Source organism: Mastomys coucha, unplaced genomic scaffold (genome assembly GCF_008632895.1).
Source record: "Mastomys coucha isolate ucsf_1 unplaced genomic scaffold, UCSF_Mcou_1 pScaffold16, whole genome shotgun sequence".
NCBI classification, from domain to species: Eukaryota; Metazoa; Chordata; class Mammalia; order Rodentia; family Muridae; genus Mastomys; species Mastomys coucha.
Window position 1 is genome coordinate 40,673,913 of NW_022196898.1, and position 25,058 is coordinate 40,698,970.

A 25,058-nucleotide genomic window follows, 5' to 3' on the forward strand; every position below is an offset into this window, starting at 1 on the left:
GTCAGATCATATGGATGAAGCAGGAACTCAACAGACAGAGAAATAAGAGAAATTATAGAAAAACACGGAAACTGAGACATCACTTTTTAAAATTAGGGAATATAATTAATTAATTAGTTAATTAATTGCAAGATTTCTTCCTTCTCTTTCCTCTTTCCAAATTCTCCCATATGTAGCTCCCCACCTTTAATTCATGGCCCTTTTAAAAATGAAATATGTGTAGGAAAAGACTTCCTAAATAGGATATCCACTGTTGAATGAGTAGGACACTGAAAAAACTAGTTATATTTTTTCTCAACATAAAAATATTGCTGATTATTTGGGAATTTCACACAATGCAACTGGATTATACTCCTTCTCTGTCCTTCAAGGCATGCTCCATGACTCTTATAACTAACCCCCCCCTCAAAATTAAAAGAAGAAAGAAACTAAAACTAAAACTAAAATGAACAAAAAAAAAAATAGAAAAAGAAATAAAAAATAGAAAGAAAAAAAAAAGAAAAACCCAATAAAACACAAGTCCATCTTATGGAAGTGTTGGCAGAAGGATTGAAGGCCCTGAAGGGGATAGGAACTCTACAGGAAAACAGAGTCAACTAACCTTGACCCCAGGGCTCTCAGAGACTAAGGACAGGCTAGAACAAGCTCCCTTCCCCCTGTACATATGTAGCAGATGTGCAGCTCAGTCTCCATGTGGGTGGGTGGGGCTCTCCATAAAGCTTTAGTCTGACTGTGGAAGCTTTTCACCAATAGGACTGCCGTGTCTGGCCACAGTGGAAAAAGATGTGCCTAATCTTTCAGAGATTTGATGCACCAGGGTGGGGGGATGCCAGAGAGGAAATCTCCTCAAAAGAGAAGGGGAGTGGGGTTGGAGAAGTGACTCTTTGGAGTGGACCTGGTGGGGACAGCATTTAGTATGTAAATAAAATAGCCCCATAAGTCCAATTTGTGTTGCCCATATAATCAAATTACTAACATCAAATTAAAATCAAAGCACAACAGATCAAAACCTTTGGAAATTCTGAAAGCAGCAATATTAGGATATTTATATATAAATATTTTCATCTGAAACAAGACAACACAAAAAATTCAACCAGCTAGCCAACAAAAACATTGTAAAATATTCATATTGATCCCCATTAACCCAATAAAGTACCTCAAGCATTAGAGCAAGTAAGTAAATATAGATTATGATAGGAATAGGTTGGGTATTTGACTTAATGGTTGAGGTTGAAGACCTGCCTAGAAAGCACAAAATCCAGGATTCAATCCAGGCATTGAAAAATAATTAAATGTTAGAGAAAGAATAAATGAAATGTACCAAAAATATAATGCAAAGGATTAATGAGACAAAATTTAGTTTTCAGAAAATACAAGCCAACTTGTCAAAACCTTAGAAAAATAGAAAGAGAAAGTCAGAGTACTACAATAAATAATAGAAGATGGAAAAAGGCTGGCACTACAGATAACACTGAAATCCACAAGATCACTAAATGTTTCTAAAATGAGTCAAGAAACTCATGAATGAAAATACATAGAAAAATTTCTGTACATATCTGACAACAAAATTGAACCATCTGGCTATATGAAATGAGCATACACACACACACACACACACACACACACACACAAGTGAGGTTGAAACAGCAGTAATTCTCAAAGTGAAGAGGAGCCCAGAAGCAAATAGATTCTTTACTGCATTTTGCCTGACATTCCAAAATGAATTAGTGTCAAGTCTTCTTATCTCTTCCATAAAATAAGCAGAGAAGGGACTCTTGCAGATATAGTCTCCCACACCATTATTACATGGATACTCAAGTTGTATGAGCATACAACACAAAAAGAAAAGTACAGTATATTGATGAACATGGCTTTAAAATTCTTCAATGTGAAGTCAGTAGTACATTAAAAAGATTATATACAACAGGTTGGTTTTATTCTGGGGAGGAAAAGGATGGTTCAAATCAATTAGGATAATACTTACATAGCATTAGTGTAGCACAGCTTAAATAAATGCTCAAAAGTAAATATTACATGACTACCTCAGTAGATAAAGTAAACAGCTTTGACAAAGTTCAATGTCCATTCACAAAACCCTGAATAAACTAAGGATGGAGGGATCACACTCTAGCATGATGAAAATTATATATTACAAACTCATGACTAATATCATACTGAGACATGACAGACAAAAAGTACTCTAAGTTTGGGAACCTAATATTCAATATAGTAGTTTAAAATGTAAGCAGAGCACTTAGACAATAAGAGATAAAGTATATATGAATACCACTTTTTTTCTATTTCATCCACACACACTTATCCAATGTGCTCTACTGACTAGCATTCAAAGTGCCCAAAGGAGCTGTGAATGCTACTGGGGAGGAAAATGGGTCATTTATAACATCCACCTGAACACCATGCACACAACACTGAACTGCCTGGCAAAATATGCTGACTAGTGCAGTAGTGGTGTGGGTATTCTGGGGAAACCAACTGCTTCTGGATTGGATTGAAGGTTCATAGTGTGGGAGGGAATACAAGCCTGACACTGCTGGACTGTCAAAAGACTATGACTAGAGAAGTCACAGGCTCTGTTGGGGAATTTACTATTGATAGTGCACCAAACAGCTATGCAGTAAAAATGTTTTCTAAACATTTATGTTTATAGCCATAGAAAAGGGCAGGTCTCAGTCTTGGTCGGAGAAGTCTCCTTTTGTTTGTTTTTTCTTTTATTGAAAATAGATTATTTTTCTCATACAATATATCCTGATTATAGTTTCTTCTCCTTCTACTCCTCTCAATCCCTTGACACCTCCCTTCCCCTCTGAATCTACCCCTTTCCTGCCTCTTACTAGAAAATAACAGGTTTCTAAGAGATAACAACAAAACGTGGCAAAATAAAATACAATATGATGAAGCAAAAATTGTCATATTGAAATTGAACATGGCTACCCAGCATGAGGAGAAAAGTCCCAAGAGTAGGTACAAGCATCCAAGAACTACTCATTATTATGGCCAGGAGTCCTATAAAAATACCAATCTAATAGCTATAATATATATGTAGAGGATCAGGTACAGGCTCATATAGGCCTGTGCTTTCTGCTGCAATCTCTGTGACCTCATATGTGCCTTGCTTAGTTGATTTGAATAACACTGCAGATAAACTTCGTTTGACAGTGGGAGACAGTCAAACTAGGGAATCCTAACTTACTAAGGTTCTGAGAATGAGTTATTGTTAAGTGCTTGGCTCCAAAAGAGACATGTATGATATAACCCTCTGCAAGTCATAGAATAAAGCAGAAGAGAGGATGGATGGATGGATGGACAGTGGGACTCAAAGGACATATTGAGGTGTTGTCATCTGGATATAACATGTCTATTGTAATCAAGAGCACACAGCCACTGCAACTGGCTACATGGGCCCTGAACCAACAAAAAAATGAGGTGGAGGGTATATAAGGGTAAGAGGGTTATTATTTGGGAAGAGAAGGGGGACTGGTATGAAAGGGAAAAGGACAGGAGAGGGTAGTTGAGTATGTTATCAAATCACATTGTAAACAAGTATGGTACTGTCAAATGTACTTTTTAGTCTGAAAATGAGGAGAAAGAGCAAACACTATTTCAGGGAAGAAAAGTGAACACCATTGACAATGAATATGGATTTCTCTGAGAGTTGTGGAAATGAGACATATCATAATGTGGATATGGGCTCTCTAGGGGAGAATTCTAATATGTTCTAATATTAGTAACATTTTCCATTTTGGCAGTTCTCATTACATCCCAAAACATTGCTAAGAAAATTCGGGATGTTTTTCTTCTCCCTCCATTTGACAAGTGAAGTGACTCTGGTGGAGGTCCCTTAGATGGAATTATAATGTGATAAAGTAAAAACAGGACCCATTGGAGTTGCACAAGAGCTTTGGTACATGTCAGTTCCCTGTAAATGAGGTTCTGGTGAGATAACTATTAAATTGCAGGGCTTAAAGTGGGGAAGGGAGAAAGGCCTTAAGCAGTTGGCGATTGTGCAAACAGAGTTCTTGTCTTTCTGCTGGCATGAGGTTTCAATTGGATCACAGGGTGAGGCAATCTTCCTCATTCTCATCTCTTCCCCAATTTTTCTCATTTTTCTATCCTTTCTCTATAATAACAAAACAACGATGGTGTTTACAGAAAGACAGACACCTAAACTAATTGAACTAACAGAGGACTTCCTCCCGCCCCCAAAAGTACACTCTTCTATAGTAAGCTGCTTGTTCACAGAGGTGAGGAAGCAGGTTTTTGAGAAAAGTCAATCTCTTCAACAAATTGTTCTCTTGTCCTACATAAAACTCAAAAGAGATCAGATACCTTAACAAAAGACTCAAACTTTGGAACTACTAGAAGAAAAAAATAGAAATGCAGAAGGATATTAGTACTGGGAAAAATTAGTCTATAGGACTCCAAAAACTCAACTAATGAGGCACTTGAAAAACAGGACTACATCAAGTTAAGAGATTTGAATAGCAAGAGGAAAAAAAAGAGCTAACAGAGTGGGACAGGCTATTTGTTAACCATTAGTGGAAGATGAATTACCGGTATATGTAGATAAGTAAAAATATTCACATCAAAACAACAACAACACACAGAAAATAGTCAAATGTGTTAAAAACACATTTCCAAAAAAAATTAGGCAAATAGTACAGGAAAAAATTCAAAATATTATTATTCACCAAAGAAATGCAAGAGGAAACTGCATTGAAATTCATTCTATGGATACTTGATCCTTCTTAGAAGGGGGAACAAAATACCCAGGGAAGGAGTTGCAGAGGCAAAGTATGGAGCTGAGACTGAAGGAAGGACAATCCTGAGACTGCCCCACCTGGGAATCCTTCCCATATACAATCATCAAACCCAGACACTATTGTGGATGCCAGCAAGTGCTGGCTGACAGGAGACTGATATAACTGTCTTCTGATAGGCTCTGCCAGTGCCCGACTAATACAGAAGTAAAAGGCTCACAGGCATCCATTAGACTGAGAACAGGGTTTGCAAATGAAGGAGCTAGAGAAAGGATCCAAGGAGTTGAAGGGGTTTGCAGCCACATAGGAGGAACAACAATATGAACTAACCAGTACTCTCAGAGCTCCAAGGGACTAAACCACCAACCAAAGAGTACACACAGAGAGACCCATGGCTCCAGATGCATATGTAGTAGAGGATGGCCTTGTTGGCCATCAATGGAAGAAGAGGCCCTTGGTCCTGTGAAGGCTCAATGCCCCAGGGTAGGGGAATGCTAGGACAGGGAAGCAGGAGTGGGTGGGTTGGTGAGTAGGGGGAGGGGGGATAGGATAGCGGGTTTTCAGAGGAGAAACCAGGAAAGGGGATAACATTTAAAATGAAAATAAAGAAAATATCTAATAAAAAAGATTCATTCTAATGTAAATTAGAATGCAAATAAAAGACAACCCAAATAAAATAAATGCTAAGGAGCATATCTAGAAAAAGAAACCCTTGTACACGATTAGTGTAAATTGATATAGTATTGTCTTTAAACAAAAGTTTGGATGGTGATCAAAACCTAACATTTTGATTATCATGTGTTCCAGCTACTCTACTTCTAAGTATTTATTTAAATGAAATAAAATTACTATACACAAAAGATACCTGCACGCCATGTTTGTTGCAGTACAATTTACATTGGGTGATATTAGGAGTCAGCAGATGAATGGATAATGAGATTGTGGTATATAAGCAAAGACTTAAAACTGATGAAACTCCTGAGAGTAAGTGACTGTTGGATGCTTCATCCTAAGTGGAGCATTGTCATCAGTGCTTACTCCCTCCAAGTGCTCAACTAACATCATGGAAGAAGGAACAGAAAGAATTTAGTATAAAAGCCAAAGGAGATGAGTAGGTTCAGGAGACTGGCTTCTCTCCAATGTGTACTTTCTTACCTTTGTGGACAATCAGTTTTATTTGTGTGCTGCTTTATGGGTCCTCTGTTCTATTAAACTGGTCTAGTTGGCATATGGCTGCCAATTCCATATTCTTTTTACTACTAATCTAAGTATAAAATGGCAATTGCATTCACCCTCTCACAAGAACTGTGATTGTATACAATTGGGTCCTCCAACATTCTTTTATGAAATAGGAAAAAAAATAACAAACTCATGAGGCCTATTTCTGAAGATCTTTAAGGTGTAAATAGTGCTGGGGGGAGGAACATATTTTTAGCGGTATAGCCACTGGTAAGTTACACCTGCTCCTGGAAATAGATCTTCACCCATTATGGAGGTATACATTCCTAATTAAACTCATCAGATCCCCCAAAATTCTCATAAATTTAGAAGGGAGATTAGATTAATTGAGAAGGGAATAGAGGTCAGTGGGATGGAGATGGGGCAAGAGAGGGTATGGAGGCAAACATGATTAAAATAAGTTATATTCATGTACAAAAATGCACAATGAAATTGTTTTGAGTATTTTATAAATATTAATAAAAAAGAAATTGTGGTATAAGCACACAAGGAGTTTCATTAATCTACAAAGAAGAATGAATTCATGCTCCTTGCAGGGAAACAGATGGAATTGAAGACCACAATATTAAGACAAACAAGTACCACTAATTATCTCTCATGTATGGAAACTAAAACTCAATAAGCTGAAGAAATATAATGTGCTAGGAGAAGAAATACTATTAAGAAGGAGATAGAGAATTTTGTGAAGGAGTGGAGAGAGGCCCAGAGAAGGCAGAAGGATGCACATTCTTTTTTGTTTGTTTGTTTGTTTGTTGTTTTTTGTTTTTTGTTTTTCGAGACAGGGCTTCTCTGTATAGCCCTGGCTGTCCTGGAACTCACTCTGTAGACCAGGCTGGCCTCGAACTCAGAAATCCACCTGCCTCTGCCTCCCAAGTGCTGGTATTAAAGGCATGCACATTCTTACAGCATGTTGTATGCATGCATAAATACATCATGGGGGGTGCCTGAAAAAATTAACAGATGCTGATGAGTATAGGAGAGAAATCAAAATGTACTAGACAGTACTAAACTCTGAGAAATCATTTGTAATATGCCCTTTGAGTGAAGGTCAGTGTTGTGTTCCTACCTTATACATGGAGGGGTGAAGAAGATAAATGAGAATTTACTGATGTTCTTGAATAAAGGCACACTGTGATTCTGTTGGAGCATAGTAACTTAAAATGCACATTGTCAATGTGGTGGCACACACTTTAATACCAGCTCTTGGGAAGCAGAGGCAGGGGCAGGGGCAGAGGCAGAGGCAGACGGATCTCTGTGCATTTGAAGCCATCCTTGTCTACATAGCATATTCCAGGACAGCCAAAGGTGCATAAGAACAGTCAGCTTTGCATCACATCTGCTTGTGACATCTTTATCCCTCCCTTTTTGTCTTTCCTTTGATCCTCTCTGAATTGCTCTCTGTATACCCAGTTGGGTCCCCACCTGCTCAGAAGAGAAGGAAAGGGTGATGTGGGAAGGATCCTGGGAAGGGGTGATTGGGAGGAGGGCAGTGAGCTGGATGTAAAGCAAGTAAGTAAAAAATAAATAAATTTAAGTAAAAAAAAAAATGCTTCAGAATCACTCACTGTTTTCTGTGTGTGACTCTCCATGATCCATAATTCACATCTCCATTTCTTCACCTACCACACACCACCTGAGTTCTTTCACTTTGTTACTTTGAATCCCTCTTGTATTTCTGGTAATCTTTTAGTCTCTTGTTTATTCCATTCAATAAAACAGAGGAAGCCTCCCTGTGTGAGAAGTGAGGGGCAGGAGCAGGAAGAATAAAGAGACTAGGGCATTTCTTACACATTTCTCTCTATTACAAATTTAGCAAATTTTTTTCCACCAAAACTTATAAGACCTGTCTTGAGGCTTGTATTAAAAAATATTTAGGAAATTAAGCCCAATTGTTAAACACCTGTTTAATGTTTAGTGTTCCCCACCACTTGCTATATTCCAGAACCTGGACCACACCTTGAGTTCAGAGTGGTGAAAACCTATCAGGTAAGCTGAAATGTAAGTGAGAAGCAGATGAGGAGAAGCTACTTGGGCATCTGGATGTGAATCCTAAGAGCTGCAATAACAACTTGACAGGCGAGATAATCCCACTGGGTAATGGTGGCATGGGTGATATGGGGGTGACCCAAAGTTTTCGATTGGATTTGAAACCTGTACAGCATTAAGTTCTTGTCTAATACTGTAGATCCTGGTCAAAAGTCCATGGCTGCAGAAGTCCTAGGCCCTATAGGGGGCCCTATTACTATTGTTTTACTAAATAGTTATGATGTCAAACTGCCTTCTAAATGTTTATCTTTATATCCATAGATTAGTGCTACACTGAGTCCTACTCAGAGAAGCTTCTAGGTGCAGTGGATAACTGTCCATGCAGGAACATCAGTATGCAGAGGATAAATGATGGTTGATTCTTGGACCTAAGTGTAGCATCTGTACTACTCTCCAGAGAAAAGGGAACTTTGCAGGAGAGTGGGAATAAAAATCAGAGGGTGGGGGAGAGTGTTATGATATTCTTCTGGATACAAATAAAACCTATGAACTGACAACAGCTCTGATTACGTCTACAACTGCCCAAAATGGGCTCATCAATGTTCCATCATGGATGAAAGATGAACTCCTGAGGTCCCACTGTTAGCTGAGGAGGATCATTGACAGTCAATGGTTCATGGAGCATGGGAGTCATTTTCTTCAGTGGTGTAGTCCCTGATAAGTTGTCTGTGCTTCAGTAAATAACCCTCAGATATATTAATACATGCAACTCCAGTTAAATTCATGGGGTGAAGAAAACTCAAACACAGACATGAAGTTAGAAGAACACTTGAGAAGAAACAGGGGTTCAACAGAAATTGGAGAAAATTAGAGGGTGTAATGTGTTCATGTGAAAATACACAAAATATATTAGACACATACATAGAGTCAGTAAAGAATAAAAGAATTAGCAATCAAAAACTGCAAATTTAAATTATTTATCCTCTCTGTGGCTCTGTTTCCTCATATCTATACTTGGAATAATAGGGTAATTTTTACAATTAATTTTTGAATGTTAAATGTGTAAGTCCATACAATTGTTTAGAATTATGTCTAGCTCTCAAAAATCATAAAGTGTCACATATTATCTAGTATATAACCAGAGTTCAGATGGGTAGTTTTTACTATTATTTTTTAACATGGAAATAACTTTATTTTCTATACAAAATAGGCTATAAATGTTAAACAAATAGAATAAGAATGGCCACTGAAGATACAACCATTTCCATCTCCTTGTTCTTTCTACCTCCTCTACCTTTCTTGATCCTCTATCTTCCTTCCTTTTAGAAATTTCTCTAATTCCCATGAAACAGTTCCATATTTCCTACAAAAATTCTTTAGATAAAACAGATAACTTTAAGACTAGGTTGTTCTCTTACTCTCATGATATCTGATTTTCATAAGTTACTTTGCTAAATGTATTAATTATATTGTCTTGTTGCACTATTCTAAAATTTTTGCTATAATAGTACTATGACAGGCAAGCTCTCATTAGGAAAATGAGAAATGTCAATAAATTCACTCAAAATCACAACTCTGCTTAAAATAAAGAGCACAGATTAAACTTAGTCATAGTGATTGTATTATATGACCTTGGTAATGCAATATAGATTCATAGATTTATTTGTTTCCATGTCCATGTATCTCTGGATGTTTAAGTATTTAAACATTTTGAACTGGAAAAAGAAATCACAAAAGAAATACACAACCAAATATAACCTCAAGAAATAAAAGAAGTTAAAAAAAAAGTCACGTAGTGTAAGTTGGTCTTTTTCCACTCTCATCACTTAGACTGCTGTAGTTTGCTGGGACATCCAATTGGTACCTTTTAATAACTCCGTCATTGAATTTAACAATTTGCTTTATACAGAATATTTCTTTAGTTATTTTCTATGTGTATTTTGAAGTAATAGACTTTCCTTTGTAAAGCTGAAAAATTTTATAGACCATATTTCCTAAGAAAATAGAATCTTTCTTTAGCTAAAGAATCATAAATAATAGCACAAATGATGCTTTTGATAAGACTAGATTTGGAATTTCCCAGATATTCATGAAGCAAGTCTAAAACTGTGTCTTGAGAACTGCTGTTAGTCCTGGGCATCCTTCATGCTTCCTTGTTGCAGCAGGTACCTACTCCAGGATCTCAACCGAGAAAAGAATGGTATGCCTTACCCCGCCCATTTCAAGACCATCCCTGTTCTCTGTGGCAGCACACAGAATTGTCAGTTTCTGCATTGTGATTCTAAACTGCTGAGACACAGTGCTGGGGAGGAACACCCTAGCTCATGCTCTCCTTCTGAGTTGTCAGTAGCAGGCTCAACCCAGGGGAGTTCCTGGTTCTTCACCTCTCTGGGTTCGGCCACAGCTTATCTTTCTGTAGCATTTGAGCCTGATTATAGACACTGTGCAGAGACCTTGAATAAAGTATTCAAGGCATGATACCTTTCTCAGCTATCTTAGGAAACAGACTCAGATCCTGCAGGTTCTATTAGACTCATTTCTCATACATGGGGACCTCACTCAGGAGAGAGGTGACAGAATAAGGACTTATTTTAAACAACACAAATTTTCAAGGACCATTTGGCATTTCAAAAATCATGGATTAGTTTTAATTAGTTATTAGCTCCTAAATTTTCCTCTCTTCCTTTCCTCTCCCTCCCTCCCTTTCCTTCCTCTCTTTCTTTCTGTCCCCACTTTTCTGAGAGATGCACTGTATGTTCTTTTAGATGCTTCTTTGTTTTTTCTTTTTTTCAACAGAGCTTTAAAAAAATACTAAATTGTCCATGCTGAACAACAGTATAAACTGACCTTCAAGGAAGTTAATCTTAGAGCAGTTTAATAAGTTACACTATTACACTAAGAAGTTATAACAGGTCTGTGCCAATCATATTAGATTTACTTATGTAAAATACCAATCAAATAATGTGTGATAAATAGCTTGAAGAACTTCACTGTTTGAGAGTGAAAGGGAGGCCCAAAAATCTTATAAATGCCATTTCAAAAAGAGAGAGGTGGCTAAAGAGTCAATTTAGCCAGCTCATGTAGAAGAAAGTAGCATACTGTAGTTATGTTTCCAAGTGACAGAGCTGAGACACTGAGCTCCTGCTGAAGAAAATGAGAGAAAATCAATGTGTCCCTTAGAGATCAAAGTCATTCATGGTCACAAAGACAATAGAGATGAGGTCATTATTTACTTCTGCAGACATGGATCTTAGGAGCTCTGAGGTGACTCTGATGGCCTTTAGTACTGAGGGATGAGGTTGCCCTATTGAAGTCCATTAATGGCACTTATCAGAAACTCATCAAGTGAGGGTATGTGAGCCTCTCGAAAACTGAAATTTTGTGGCTCAAATCAATGAAGTTTTCAGAAAAATATAGAGATTAATAGGCCCTGATAAGATATTCATGAAGCAAAGACAGCAAATCTAAAACTTTGTCTTGAGAATTGCTCTTAATTGTAACCAAAATTATACCTGAGTTTAAGATACGGCGAAACCTGTGTGTTTTTACCATTAGAGAGATAAAACATAGATATTGGGGAAAAAATTTGAATAGGTAATATCCTTACCTACAGGACCCTTAAGAAGTCATATACAGGATAGAAACTATAGAAATGGTTTCTCAAGGAAGTCATTGCACATGTCCCCAGAGAAAGGTAAGGGCAATTGCCAACAAGGAAGTTTTATGTTATCAGTATGAGTGCAGCAAGTCATTTTTGGGATTCCAAGGAGATGGTATTTTGGGTTGGGAAATAAGCACCTCATACCAGTTCTGGCCATTCCTGCTGACTAGGCCAGCTGGGCCTTATAAAGCAGCTCTCTGCCATTCTGTTGCTGTCCTCTTACCACTCAGGTGCAGATCTGCTTTGGAGACTCTGGTGAGTACAAACTGTTGAGGATTTTCTTGGCACTTGGGTAATGGTGGGTTTTAAGTTGGGTGCAGAAATGACTACTTAGCCCGTTAATGTATGGATCAAGGAAAGAAGACAGTGAGTGTTTTCTGGTAGATTTAGCTGCATTTTGCAGATGCCTTTGAAGGTAACGAGGCAAGTGGTGTTAAAGATTTGTTTAAGGGTCATAGTTTTGAATAGTTCCATACCCATTCCAGACACAGCTCCCTCAGAGTTGGATCTCTGGGTTTTCACATTCATGGGGACATCTCAGCAAATTTGAATGGGGTAAGAGCCTTACAGGACCCTTGCGAAGCCAGGGAGGAATGGAAGCACCATCTCTGGTTACAGAAACCTTTCCAGTTGCCTCAGAATTTCACATATTTTCTAATTGTCACCTGGCCTGGCAATCTGACACAGGGTCTCAAGTAATAACTGAATAGCATCATACTCAACTCAATTAAACAACATTTAGAACTTAATAATAACAATCTATATTTGTTTCAATATTTCTAGAATTACAATGTTATTGTCTCATAGGAAATTTTGTCTTTAGAAAATAGAAGAATAGGTATTAGCTAACAAAAGGCTGAAGTACTGAGGCTAAAATATTCTAAAGGAGGAGAACGAGAAAGTATACAAATGAATATACTGTTGAGGAATAAACAAATCCCTGGAAACTGCAGGGTTGTTGTTCTAATTGTTCTTTTAGCAGAGCTATCTCTTGTGAACAGTGTAGCTTGTAGTGTGTTTGTTTTTCAGATTCTCTGAGACCCCAGAGAGATGTCTTACCAAATCCAGCAGTACAAGCAACCTTGCCAGCTACCTCCTGTGCAGATCACTAAATGCCCAGAGCCCTGTCCACCACTGAGGTGCTCAGAGCCCTGTCTTCCACTGAAGTGCCCAGAACCCTGCCTTCCACTGAGGTGCCCAGAGCCCTGCCCACCACTGAGATGCCAAGAGCCCTGCCCACCACTGAGGTGCTCAAAGCCCTGCCCACCACTGAGGTGCCCAGAGCCCTGCCCACCACTGAAGTGTTCACAGCCCTCCCCACCACTGAGGTGCCCAGAGCCCTGCCCACCACTGAGATGCCCAGAGCCCTGCCCACCACTGAGGTGCCCAGAGCTCTGCCCACCACTGAGATGCCAAGAGCCCTGCCCACCAATGAGGTGCTCAAAGCCCTGCCCACCACTGAGATGCCCAGAGCCTTGCCCACCACTGAAGTGTCCACAGCCCTCCCCACCACTGAGGTGCTCAGAGCCCTCCTCACCACTGAGATGCCCAGAGCCCTCCCCACCACTGAGGTGCCCAGAGCCCTGTCCTCCACTGAGATGCCCAGAGCCCTGCCCACCACTGAAGTGTCCACAGCCCTCCCCACCACTGAGGTGCCCAGAGCCCTTCTCTTCAACCTGGTGCCCTGAGCACTGCATTCAACAACAATGTCTGGATTCTTGCCAACCACAGAGGTCCCAAGTGCCCTGCCTTCTTCCCCTGTGCCCTGAGCACTGTCCTCCACCACAGTCTTCTGGGTCCTGCCAAACGGTGAGGTCTTCACTGAAGTGCTCAGAGCCCTGTCCTCCACCTTTGTGCCCTGAGTACTGCCCTCAACCACTCTGTCTTGATTCCTGTCAACCACTGAGGTCCCCAGACACCTGCCCTCCACCCTTTCGTTCCAAACACTGCCCTCAACCACAGGGTCTTGAGCCTGACCAAACTCCAGTATCCCCGGAGCCCTGCCCTTCATCTCTGTGTACTGATCACAGCCCTCAATCACGGTGTCTTGATTCCTGCCAACTACCAATGTCCTCAAAACCCTGCTCTCTGCCCCTTTGTCCTGACCACTGTCCTCGGCCACAGTGTCTTGAGCCTTGTCAGCGGCCAATGTCTCCAATGCCCTGCTCTCCACCCCTATGCCCTGACCACTGCCCACAACCACAGTGTTTTGAATCCTATCAGTCACCAAGGTCACCAGAGCACTGCCTTCCACAGAAGTATCCAGAGCCCTGTCCTCCACCACAGTGCCTCATGTCCTGCCAACCACTGAGTTCTTCAAGGCCTTGCCTTCCATACCTTCCAATCAGGTGTCCAGAACCTTGCTCTTTACTCCTGTGTGATGAGCAATGCCCTCAAACACAGCATCTTGAATCCAGCCAACCACCGAGGTCCCCAGGGCCCTGTCCTTCAATGAAGTGCCAGGAATCCTGTCTTCCGCTCCTGTGTTCTGAGCCCTGTCTACAACCTCAGAATCCAGAGTTCTGTTCTCTACAAAGATACCCAGAACCCTATATTGCACAGCAGTGTCCTGATTCCTTTCCACCACGGCCGTGTCCTGAGCCCTGTCTACCACTGCAGTATCCTGAGCTTTGTCTACCAGTGCATTGCCAACTTCAGTATTCAGAGCACTGCCCTTCACCACAGTGTCTTGAGACCCGTCAGCCAGTAAGGTCCCCAGAACCTACCATTCCACCTCAGTGTCCTGAGACCTGCCCTTCACCAAGCTGTCCAGAGCCATGCCCTCCAGTACATTGCTTAGAGCCCCTCGCAGCACTGCAACCTCAGGAGCTAGGCCCTTCACATGGAGCGCTCCCTCCTCTGAGGTCCCCTGATCCATGCCAATCTGCTCCCTGCCTACTTGTACAAAGTGCTCCTAGGCCATGCCAAAAGAAGCATCGGCTCAAGTGCAAGTAACGTCGGAACCCGAAGACAACGATATCGGATGTCCCTGCTTGCTCGTTGGATGTTATTGCCTCTTTTTCAATCATGGTGGTGGATACATCACTCTTCACTCCTGATTTGGGTTCCTGCCTGAAAGGAAGTTCTTCATTCCTGCAGCTGATATCACATTCTTAGGAGATGAAGAGGGGACTCAGTTCTGCTCAGTTTTATGCTTGTCTGTGATCTCAGCCAGTGTTTTCTTTTCTGTGGCTATTGGTGTCTATACTCTCACTTCTTCAGTAAAGCACATGGTTCCTGGTTAAGTCCCATGATTTTATTTTATGTTTGTTTTTACTCTTAGCTGTTAATTCTGTTAGTTGTATTTTCTCTTTTCTTCCTATTGAATTGTTGGTATCAGATTTTTCCTACCACTAAATTTACTTTAGCATGAAACTTGTCTTTTGTATTATTTAGTATAAATATTTTTTTTCACTTTTATCCAATTTGTCATGTTGACCATGAAATGCTGGGAGCCAGCCCCAACGGGTTGTTTCTTCTTTCTTGTAGGTTCTTCTTGAGACAGAAGAGGTAGGAGAGCATGGGGTGGGGTAAGACTCAGTCTTATGATTTCTGGGGTAAGACTTAGTCTTACTAGATATTTAGGGTTGCTCTATAATAAAAAGTTTACTTATCTAAGTCTAAGTTACTACGCTATTGTAGCTGACCTGCCTTGTATGGTCCTCTGAGGCCAGAAACTGCAGTTTCTGGCACTTAGCACCTCTTCTTCAAGCCACAAGGATTAAGTAAAATAGCCTTGTTCTATCTCTGCAGGAACTGCTGGGCTCTGCTAGTTGGAAGTGCAGGAAGAAAAAAAAGGGATACTTGGAAAAGTGGTTATAGAGTTTATTACTAAGTTGCAGAAAGTTTCCTATGAAAGCTATCTAAGCGAAAAGATCCTAAGGGGGAAAGGGAAAAGTTCTCTAAGTGGAGAAAGGGAAAGTTCTATTCTATCTAGCTTGTCCTCCTCTCTTTGTCCTCAGTACTCACACATCTTTCAGAACACATGATCACATGTTATAAAGTTCATCACAAGTTCTCACCAAAAATCAAATCATAAATTGAAATAGAAGTTTACAACAGGGAATGTTTACATGCATGTCCATTAGGAGTAATTATCTAGCTAAACATCCATCCTGTCTCAGCTCCACAGGTTCACTGAAGGTTTAAGATCATAACTAAGTTTTAAGTGAGGTTTTGTATAGATAAACCAAGCCAACATTTTATCTTCTGTCCTAGCACCTATAATAAATCATTAATCCTCCTTTTATGACCTTTAGTTAATTGTTTTACAATCTCTTGGAATACGCTCTGAGTAGGAGAAAGTCTGGTTACCATTTAAGAGCAATTAACTGCTGACACTTGGGAGACTGACAGAGTTCTGATTGCAGTTTTGAGTATCAGAAAAGGACCTAAGAGCTTAATAATCACAGATATAACTTTAGGAATTCTTATAGGATCATCATTAGGACTTAAGTCATCCATTTGTCTATATAGCATCACTACAAGACAGTACATCTTCTTGAATCTGCAGAGATCTGCTCCAAAGGGGTGTGCTACTACTTAGTGATTGTTGTATATGTTTAATAATAACAACAGGAAAAGCATATTAATAGTAGGGATCTTTCCTAAAATGAGTCCCTTACAGCCTTGCTTAAGGAGGGTGCACCTGTCGCAGATTGTATAATAATCCGAAGCAGGCATTTCACGATGATCACCTGCTAGTTATTAACTTGTCTTATTATGCTCCTGATAATGAAAAAGTCACTTAACTGCACTCTGGTTTCTATAAGAGAAAAGAAAAAAAAAAACAGAAAAGAATGTGTTCTTCTCAGTGAGAACATTGTAACAAGCTAATTTACACAACAGTATTTTTAACAGTCTGTGCTATGCTAGGTAGTCTCTTACATTCTGGAGTATGAATATTGACACTGGTAGTCTCTTACATTCTGGGGTATAAATACTGACACTGGTAGTCTCTTACATTCTGGGGTATGAATATTGACACTGGTAGTCTCTTACATTCTGGAATATGAATATTGACACTGGTAGTCTCTTACATTCTGGGGTATGAATATTGACACTGGTAGTCTCTTACATTCTGGGGTATGAATATTGATACTATGGATACCAGCTGATTTTTTAAAAAAAGATTTTCACAGTTCTTATGCAGGCTATACTTTAAAGGAGATTTTGATTTTCTCTCTGTCTCTGTCTCTGTCTTTCTCTCTCTCACACACACTTCAAATACTAGTTATGCAAAGGTTGTATGTAGTAATAAAAAACTGATTAGCAACATTCTTCTAAAGTGTGTTTTTGTGTGAATTAATGAATTAATCAGCAACTGATACATATTCAGAATAGAATTTATCTGTACTGAACATGTACAGGTGTTTCTTTTTGTCAATATTGCCTAAGGACAATAATAGCCATTTCCATATCATTTACACTATACTGAGTGTTAAGTAGCATAGAGATGTGAACTTGTGTGCAAATACTAAGCCTCGGTACATGGGATGAACATCTGTGGATTGTGGTGCCCCAATAGGGTTCCAGCAACACTGAGGAAATTTTACATGCAGAAGTAGACTTTTCTACACCTACAGATATATTTATATCTTGTTAGTATTTCAATTAATGATATGCTTTATTCATTGATTTACATTTATAACAGCATTTGAAACAATCTTCAAAAGACTTCTTTAGCAATAATTTAATGTGTGTCAATGTGTATGTGGGCATTTGTATTTTCAGATGGTCAGGAAATGGGAGTCAAGAAAATCAAAAGGGAGGAAAGAATGAGGTAAAAAAGAATGGAAGAGCCCATATTCAATCATTAAATCCAGACACTATTGTGGACATCAGCAAGAGCTGGATGACAGGAACCTGATAGAGCTGTCTCCTGAGAGTCTCTGACACTACCCGACTAATACAGAAGTAGAGGCTCACAGCCATCCATTGGACTGAGCGCAGGGTCCCCAATGAAGGAGCTAGAGAAAGGACCCAAGGAGCGGAAGCGTTTGCAGCCCCTTATGAAGAACAAGAGTATGAACTAACTAGTACCCTCAGAGCTCCCATGGACTAAACCACCAATCAAAGATTACACATGGTGGGATTAATGGCTCCAGCAGCATATGTATAGCAGAGGATGGCCAAGTAGGCCATCAATGGGAGGAGAGGGTCTTGGCTCTGTGAAGGTTCTATGCCCCAGTGTAGGGGAATGCCAGGGCCAGGAAACAGGAGAGGGTTGTGTAGTGAACGGGGGGGGGGGGACGGAGGGCAGGGGTTTGTTTTTCTTTTTATTTTCTTTTTCTTTCTTTTTTTTGAGGGGAACCTGGGAAAGGAGATATTGTATGACATGTAAATAAAGAAAACATCTAGTAAAAAAAAAAAGAATGGAAGAAAAGGTGAGAGGCAAGAAGCAGTGTTAAGATGAAAAAAAGAAAAGACAACGCTGGTAGGTTTACTGAGAATTCAATTATATGTTTCAGTTTTTTGTGTGTATTTGCCGTGATGTGTGTATGTGTGTATGTGTGTATGACTGTGTGCATGTGTGAGAGAGATGTATATGGTGCATGTACATGAATGTACAAGCATGTACTCTTGTGAAAGTTAGAGCAGAGTACTGGATGCATTTCTCTAGCCATCTCCACTTTACTGCCTTGGACAGGGACTTTCATTGTCCTGGAACTTCTATCTTTTAATTTGGCTTCCTGACTAGTGAGCTCCTGGGATCTGCTTATTTCTTCTAAATGCTGGGGTTATAGGCACACACTGCTATGCCTGGCTTTTTACATGGATGCTCAGAATGTAAATGCAGGTTTTTATGCTTGCTGAGCAAGCACTTCTACCTACTGAGTTGTTTCCCTATTCAAAAATAGTTACTTTCCAAAAAGTATCATTAATTCTTAAACATCCATGCTACATGACTCCATATAATAATTTCAGATCTATTCAAAAATTTATGATTCTTGAGGCTAGAGATATGGCTCAGTAGTTAAGAACACACATTGCTCACAGAGGACCCAAGTTCATTTCCTAGCTGTGAGGGTGAAAACCAGTACTTATTTTGTTTTTATTTTAAATTTATGAGTTTTCGTATTACAATTGTTGAGTTATTTTGTTCTCAATTTTTTTTGTATTTATATTTTTCTGAAGTTTTTATTAGCCTTGGCAAATGAAGGCTTGGGTTTCCCAGATGTTTACGTTTTACATAACTGTGACACCTATGTCAGAAGCCAGTAACTTTGCATACAAACTGCATTAATCTTAACTAAGTTACAGGCTTTATTCAGATACATTCACATTTCTCTAATGTCTTCCTTCTCTTCCAAGAACCAATTTAGGGTCTCTCTTTGCATTTGTTTGTCATTCCTTTGCCAGTTTCTTAGGTTCTCTTTTTAATAACTTTAAAACACTTGAACATTTCAGATATTGTCTTGAATGATAATATTGTAAGATTAGCCACAGAGGTACCTGCTGTGTTCCAGCCTCATTTACTTACTAATCTATCAAGATGGGGGAGCATTGGCTTCTTAATAGAACATCTCATACTTCTGTTTCTTCATCTGTAATTTGAGTGAAATAACCTTGACAGATATTGTTAAAATGTAGTGGTTTTTGTGTAATACAACATACAGAGTTATATTCAAATGGCATGGCTGGCCTGCTTAGGATTTCAAATATAGTTTATTGTTCACAAAGGTCTGTGTTGTAGGAAGCAAGGAATGGGATATTCATGAGTATGTAGTATGACATTTGCCCACTCCAGGTCCTTAGCACATTTAATGAATTTTTAAAAGTATGTTTGTCACAAGTGGAAAGAGCCTGACCAAGCTGAGGTGGTGTAGAGAATCATTTCAAACTGGAGAAGACTCTTTATGACCTAGAAAAGTTACCCAAGCCCAAAGAAGTGAGTATAGGGCTCATGTAAGACACTGGATCATAGACTAACTGGATTTGATTTATTTAATCCAAAGCATAAGATTGCTGACTCCAGAGAGTGTGCTGTGTCTTCTCTTCTTGTAAGATGTTTCTCTTATTACCCTGTCTTCCCTTAGGTGCACATGTTAAGTGGATAATGAATTCATGACCTAATACTTGAACTTTGAGCACTAGTTATAATTATCTTCTTTCCCCATTAAACGATATAAACTCCTTTAGTCATTCTCTTTCTACTCTGTTTTGAAATTAATATAATTATTTCATTTTGCCCTTTCCTTTCTTCCCTCCACCTTCTCCCATGTACCCCATTTGCTTTCTTTCAAATTTGTGGCCTCTTTACATGCATATGTACATAGAATCCTAAATACATAATGTAACCTGTTCCATCTGTATAACGTTATTTGTTTTTATGGATATCCAATTGGCATGCTCTTCCCTGGTGAAGACTATTTCTCTGAATCTTATTATTCCTTAGTTGTCTGTAGTTCTTTGTCCAGGCCCTAGGCCTCCTGACACTTCTCCCTTCCACATAATAATGTCTATTAGTATAGTTCCTGTTCAGGCCATGCTTGGGTAGCCATGTTGGCGAGACTTCATGTGTGTAGTTTCATTGATTTTTCTCAGAGACACAGTTTCACAGCAAATTTCCTGCTCCTCTAGCCCTTACAATCTTTCTGTTCTCTCTTTTACAGTGATCCCTGAGCCTTAGATGAAGGATTATGTTGTAGATTTGCTATTTGGGAATGTATTTGAAACTATATTTTGGCTGGTTGTGGTTTTCTGTAGTAGTCCCTGCTACATAAATAATTTTCCCTGATGATAGCCGAGAACAGCACTTCTCTGTGTGTCTAAGGATACATATTTATAGAATGTACTTCAACATCATATTAGTTTAGTAAAGGGAGGTTGTAGGGTAGAGAGATTAGAGAAATTACCTCTCCTGATTAAAGTTGGAAGACATGAAAAGGGACACCAGGAGACTTAAGGCAGCTGAGCACTTGAGTGTAATTGGCATGGCAAGGCTCATTTGTATTATTACAGCTTCTTTGATAACAGAGCTACACATTTACTGTTCAGAAGAGAAGCCTTCTTCAAAGGCAGCATGTTCAAGGTTATGTAGCAATGGTATTTGTATTCAGAAAAATGTCTGAGGTATGACAACATCATTTACCCTAACCATTCTCTAGAAATTGGAAGGTCTTAGGCATTTCCTGTGCTTCTTTCTCACACTTGCTGGCATTCATGAGTCTTTTTTTTAGAAATATCAACATTGATGTTTCCATGTTCATGACACAAATCATCATATCCTCACATAATAATAATTCAAACTTCAACATGTCACCATTTGTTTAATATCATCAGAATTCATGTAATAAGTATAGGAGTAACAATTCAATAATTTTCCACATAAGTCAGCTTTTGATCGGTTAGTATTCCCAACTTGTTTTTCTTGCATGGACAAGAGGAGACAGTTACAAAGAGGGTCACAGAGAGCAGCATTTATGACTGTTAAATCACTTATCAATAAAGCCATTTGCCCCCCTCATTAAAAAAATAAAAAAGATTTCTCCTGATTGGGTGTTGCTATGGGAGATTGCCCTGATCTCCTGCTCAGGCCTTGTCTGTGTTTTTGTTGTTGTTGTTTTGTTGTTGCTGTTTTTCTGGTACTAGGGACCTGGGTGGGAGCCAAGGGTTGGTACTTGCAGGGGCCTGCATTCCAGAACTAAGTGAAAACTTGGAACTTGCAGGGGCCTGCAATCGAAATGTAGTAGTTGTTTATATCTCACAAAAGCTTCCTTTATAGGGAAAGGAGGAAACTTTGTGAACTATGTAAAGAACAGATTTTAGGAACAGTTTGCTTTAGTCTAAACGTTGATAACGTATACAGAAATCTGTACAATAGGAGATAGAAAATCTTGTCTCTGTAAATGAATTTAATTTGTACCTTACATGAGTAAAGCATAATTTGTGACATATTAAAAACATTTAATAATTTATAAGGTAACTGATGATTAACTTGTATGTTTTATTACTTTTAACAGTTTATTATAAATCAGTATTTTTATAAAATTATAAAAAATATGAAATTATGAAAGTTATAAAATTATATTAGGGTAGTTTATCCCTGTTATGATTTTGAGCACTGAAGACTACAATTTTGAATTGAAGTTTTTTTGGTACCAAAGTAAACATTAAGTCACAAAAACAGTGTGTGCAAAAAAATGGAAACTTTATTTTCTTGAACTTTTTGTAGTATAGTTTAACAAGATAAAAATTAATTTAATAGTCCTTTTACATTAAATAGTTTATTCAATAATATGATTATAAAATACAAATATAAACATAAGAATTATATAAGTATAAAATAATATGAGCTCAGAAAAGAACATTGCCTTAAAACAAGATATTCATGAGAATAAAAAGGGATGCAACTAATTTTTACCATAGTTTTTACTATGAATCAGTTTTTTCCAAATGATAAAAATTTCACAGTCAGCAAAGACATAAGCAATTACCTTGATTAGACATAAAATCAGTCAGTTTTTATTGCCATGAATAATTAGGCATTATAATCTTAGGAATATATAAATCCTAAAATCTTTATGTTCCTTTTTTTTTTGATTGTGAGCTTTTATGATTTTTGTCCTCACTTGTTATTTTTTTATTTTTAGGACAAAATCTCATTTTTTTAAAAAAGATCCATCATCCCCCTCACTTCTGTTGAGGAGAGGGGATTTCCCCTTCTATAGATTCAATGGACATTTTTTTAAAAGATTTATTTATTTTATGAACACATGTATACTCTAGCCACCTTCAGACACACCAGAAGGGTACATCCCCTAAGGATCCCTTTATAGATGGTTGTGAGCCACCATGTGTTTGCTGGGAATTGAACTCAAGACCTCTGGAAGAGCAGTCAGTGCTCTCAAATGCTGAGCCATCTCTCTAGCCCAAAATCTCGTTTTATTATATAAAAATGTATCCTTATCTAATTTTTTCCCCAAAATAAGCATGTCTATACCTATTTACTGTTTCCTTTTATTTTAGTCCCTAAAGGAGACTGGAATCTGGATTACATGCTGGGTACTTTGTAGTAAAGTAAGATGGACTTTGAACTATTAACTTTTGTTGTTGCAGGTTAACAAAACTTCTCTGTTTAGAATTTTACAGATTTCTTTTATCTACCCCTAAACATGGCTTTACAGATTCTAAGAGTGAGGAAGTTTATATTTTGACAAAAATTCATTAAATTACCTTAACTAGGGAAACATGTTTTCTAAACAAGAACCAAAAAGGGGGAGGGCTACTAAATCCTGAGTATCAGTAATTACTATACATTTATATACAAATTTATAAAAATTTAAATATCATAAGACATAAAACTATTAACAAATCTACCATCTGTTTTAACAAATTTTCTTTAAAGGGGAGTATTAGACAATATCTCTTTTGATTGGGACTTATAACTATACATATATATATGTATATATGTATATGTACACACACACACATGCACACATATATTTCCATATGTCAAGGTTTATTCAGAAAACCTTGAGCTCTCATAGAATTTTCAGGCATGATTTCATAGTCTTCAAGATGCCAAAGACACAAACAGAGAACAAAAAGAAACTAAGCAGGAAGATTATTTATACATTTTGTGCTATAACTGTAGGTATGGAGTATTCACATATAAGAAATATTTAAGACATTACACAAATATGTATAGGAACATTGCCTTTGGCTCCCTTCATAGAGCACCCCGATAGCTAAGGAGGGGAAGGAGGTATGGAAAGCCTTCTGTTAGGCACATCAACAAGGGGAAGTGTTACCTGTAAAGGTCTTTTCTCCGCACAGGCTCAAGAATGTGCACATGGTGAGCCTTGATGTAAACCTTTGGCTCCTCCTCTTTACCAGCCTTCAGACTCTTCATGAAAGAATACGAAAAGTTCTCTGTTAAGTATCATCTGTGTACCTAGAAGTTGATGTTTCTGCATTAGCATTGGGAGAGGTGGTTGGTTAGTTCCTAGGAAAGGTGATCTTGAGGCATATCTATTTTCTTTGTATGCCCAGTGTGTTTCTAACCCTTTGCACCTGGTGTTGGTGATCATTCTCCTCAGGGGAAAATACATACAAACTATGAGCCTTTTCCCAATAAAATATTTACAAATTTTTAAACCATATCTTCTAACAAAGCCAAGTCTCCATATGTTATGAGGTTGTTGAGAAAGATAACTGAAAAGGACTGCGTAATAACACACAAAAGAACAAACCAGCCAGGACTCATGTAATTTCTTCTTTGTAGGATTTGGTAGCATGGTGAGACAGTTTCAGTCTCCTCTCAGAGATGCGTTATTTAAAATGTTAGCCTTTGAAAAAGCTACCAGAGAATGTCAATGGGCTCTATGCCCAGTTTGATCAGCAAAAGCCAATTTAGAAGATTACATAAGAACCTGCAATGATATTGGGTGCCTGAGCCCACTTTCTCTTACTGAGATAGGACATATTTCTGTTCTTAGTATTCCTTATATTATGTTTGTAGTCTGCCTTTGTTTCTGGCCTACCAAGCCTGGATACTCTTACTTTTTATTTTTAGAATTTGGCTATAAAGATATTGATGCTATCATTTTCTGAATTCCTTAGCTATCTGGTTCAAATGCCTCTTTGGTATGGATAATGTTAAAAAAAAATATTGCCATGTACTATTTTAACTCACGGTAAAGCTGACTTTGAAGGTGGGATTTATCTGGTCCACTTCATAACCAAGGCTGTTTGTCTCAAAGTTTCTTTTAAGGCCCATGTCCTGGGTCAGGTTTTCTCCCTGGCTCTGTGACAGAGAAAAGAATACGAACAAAAGAGCCTAAAAGTGACATTATGTGCTTAAGAACAACTAGTGGATAAACTATTTCTAATACAGACTAGTGTTGTTTATCCTAGGAGTACTACTGGTTGCTTCATTTCTTTGGAAATTTGCATGGCAACATTGGGTAGCAGGAAAGCTACTGTTCATGTTAGATCCAGCTCATGTCTGTTGGGACTTGTGCCTGAGGGACATACACAATAGGGATGGATTCACCTTCCACCTCTTGGGGGCAACCAAGGCAAGAGCAACAACATGTTATGCTTTGGGAGGCTCTTGGTCAACCCTAAACTCAACTCAAAAAAAGAGTTTTTCATGCCTGGTACTAAAGTTTTTGTTAGGCTGTGATTCCCGGGAGCAACATTGTCAGTACAGACAAGAAATTTTCTTTAAAAAAAAAAGAAAAAAATATATATCCAGTGTTATATGGAGCATATATATATATACATACATATACATATACATACATACATACATACATATATATATATATATATATCCAGCACTATATGTAGCATAGGTAGTTTTAGAAAGACAGTTAACACGCCGGGCGGTGGTGGCGCACGCCTTTAATCCTAGCACTTGGGAGGCAGAGGCAGGCGGATTTCCG

At 38.5% G+C, this 25,058-nt stretch overlaps 1 long non-coding RNA gene across 1 annotated transcript; it reads left to right on the forward strand.

Moving 5' to 3' along the window:
- Positions 1–7,970: 7,970 nt before the first annotated feature.
- On the forward strand, positions 7,971–12,801 carry LOC116093281. Its single transcript, XR_004119679.1, has 3 exons — positions 7,971–8,003; positions 11,895–11,919; positions 12,694–12,801. It is a non-coding gene; the product is annotated as an uncharacterized LOC116093281 (long non-coding RNA).
- The last annotated feature ends 12,257 nt before the right edge of the window (positions 12,802–25,058 follow it).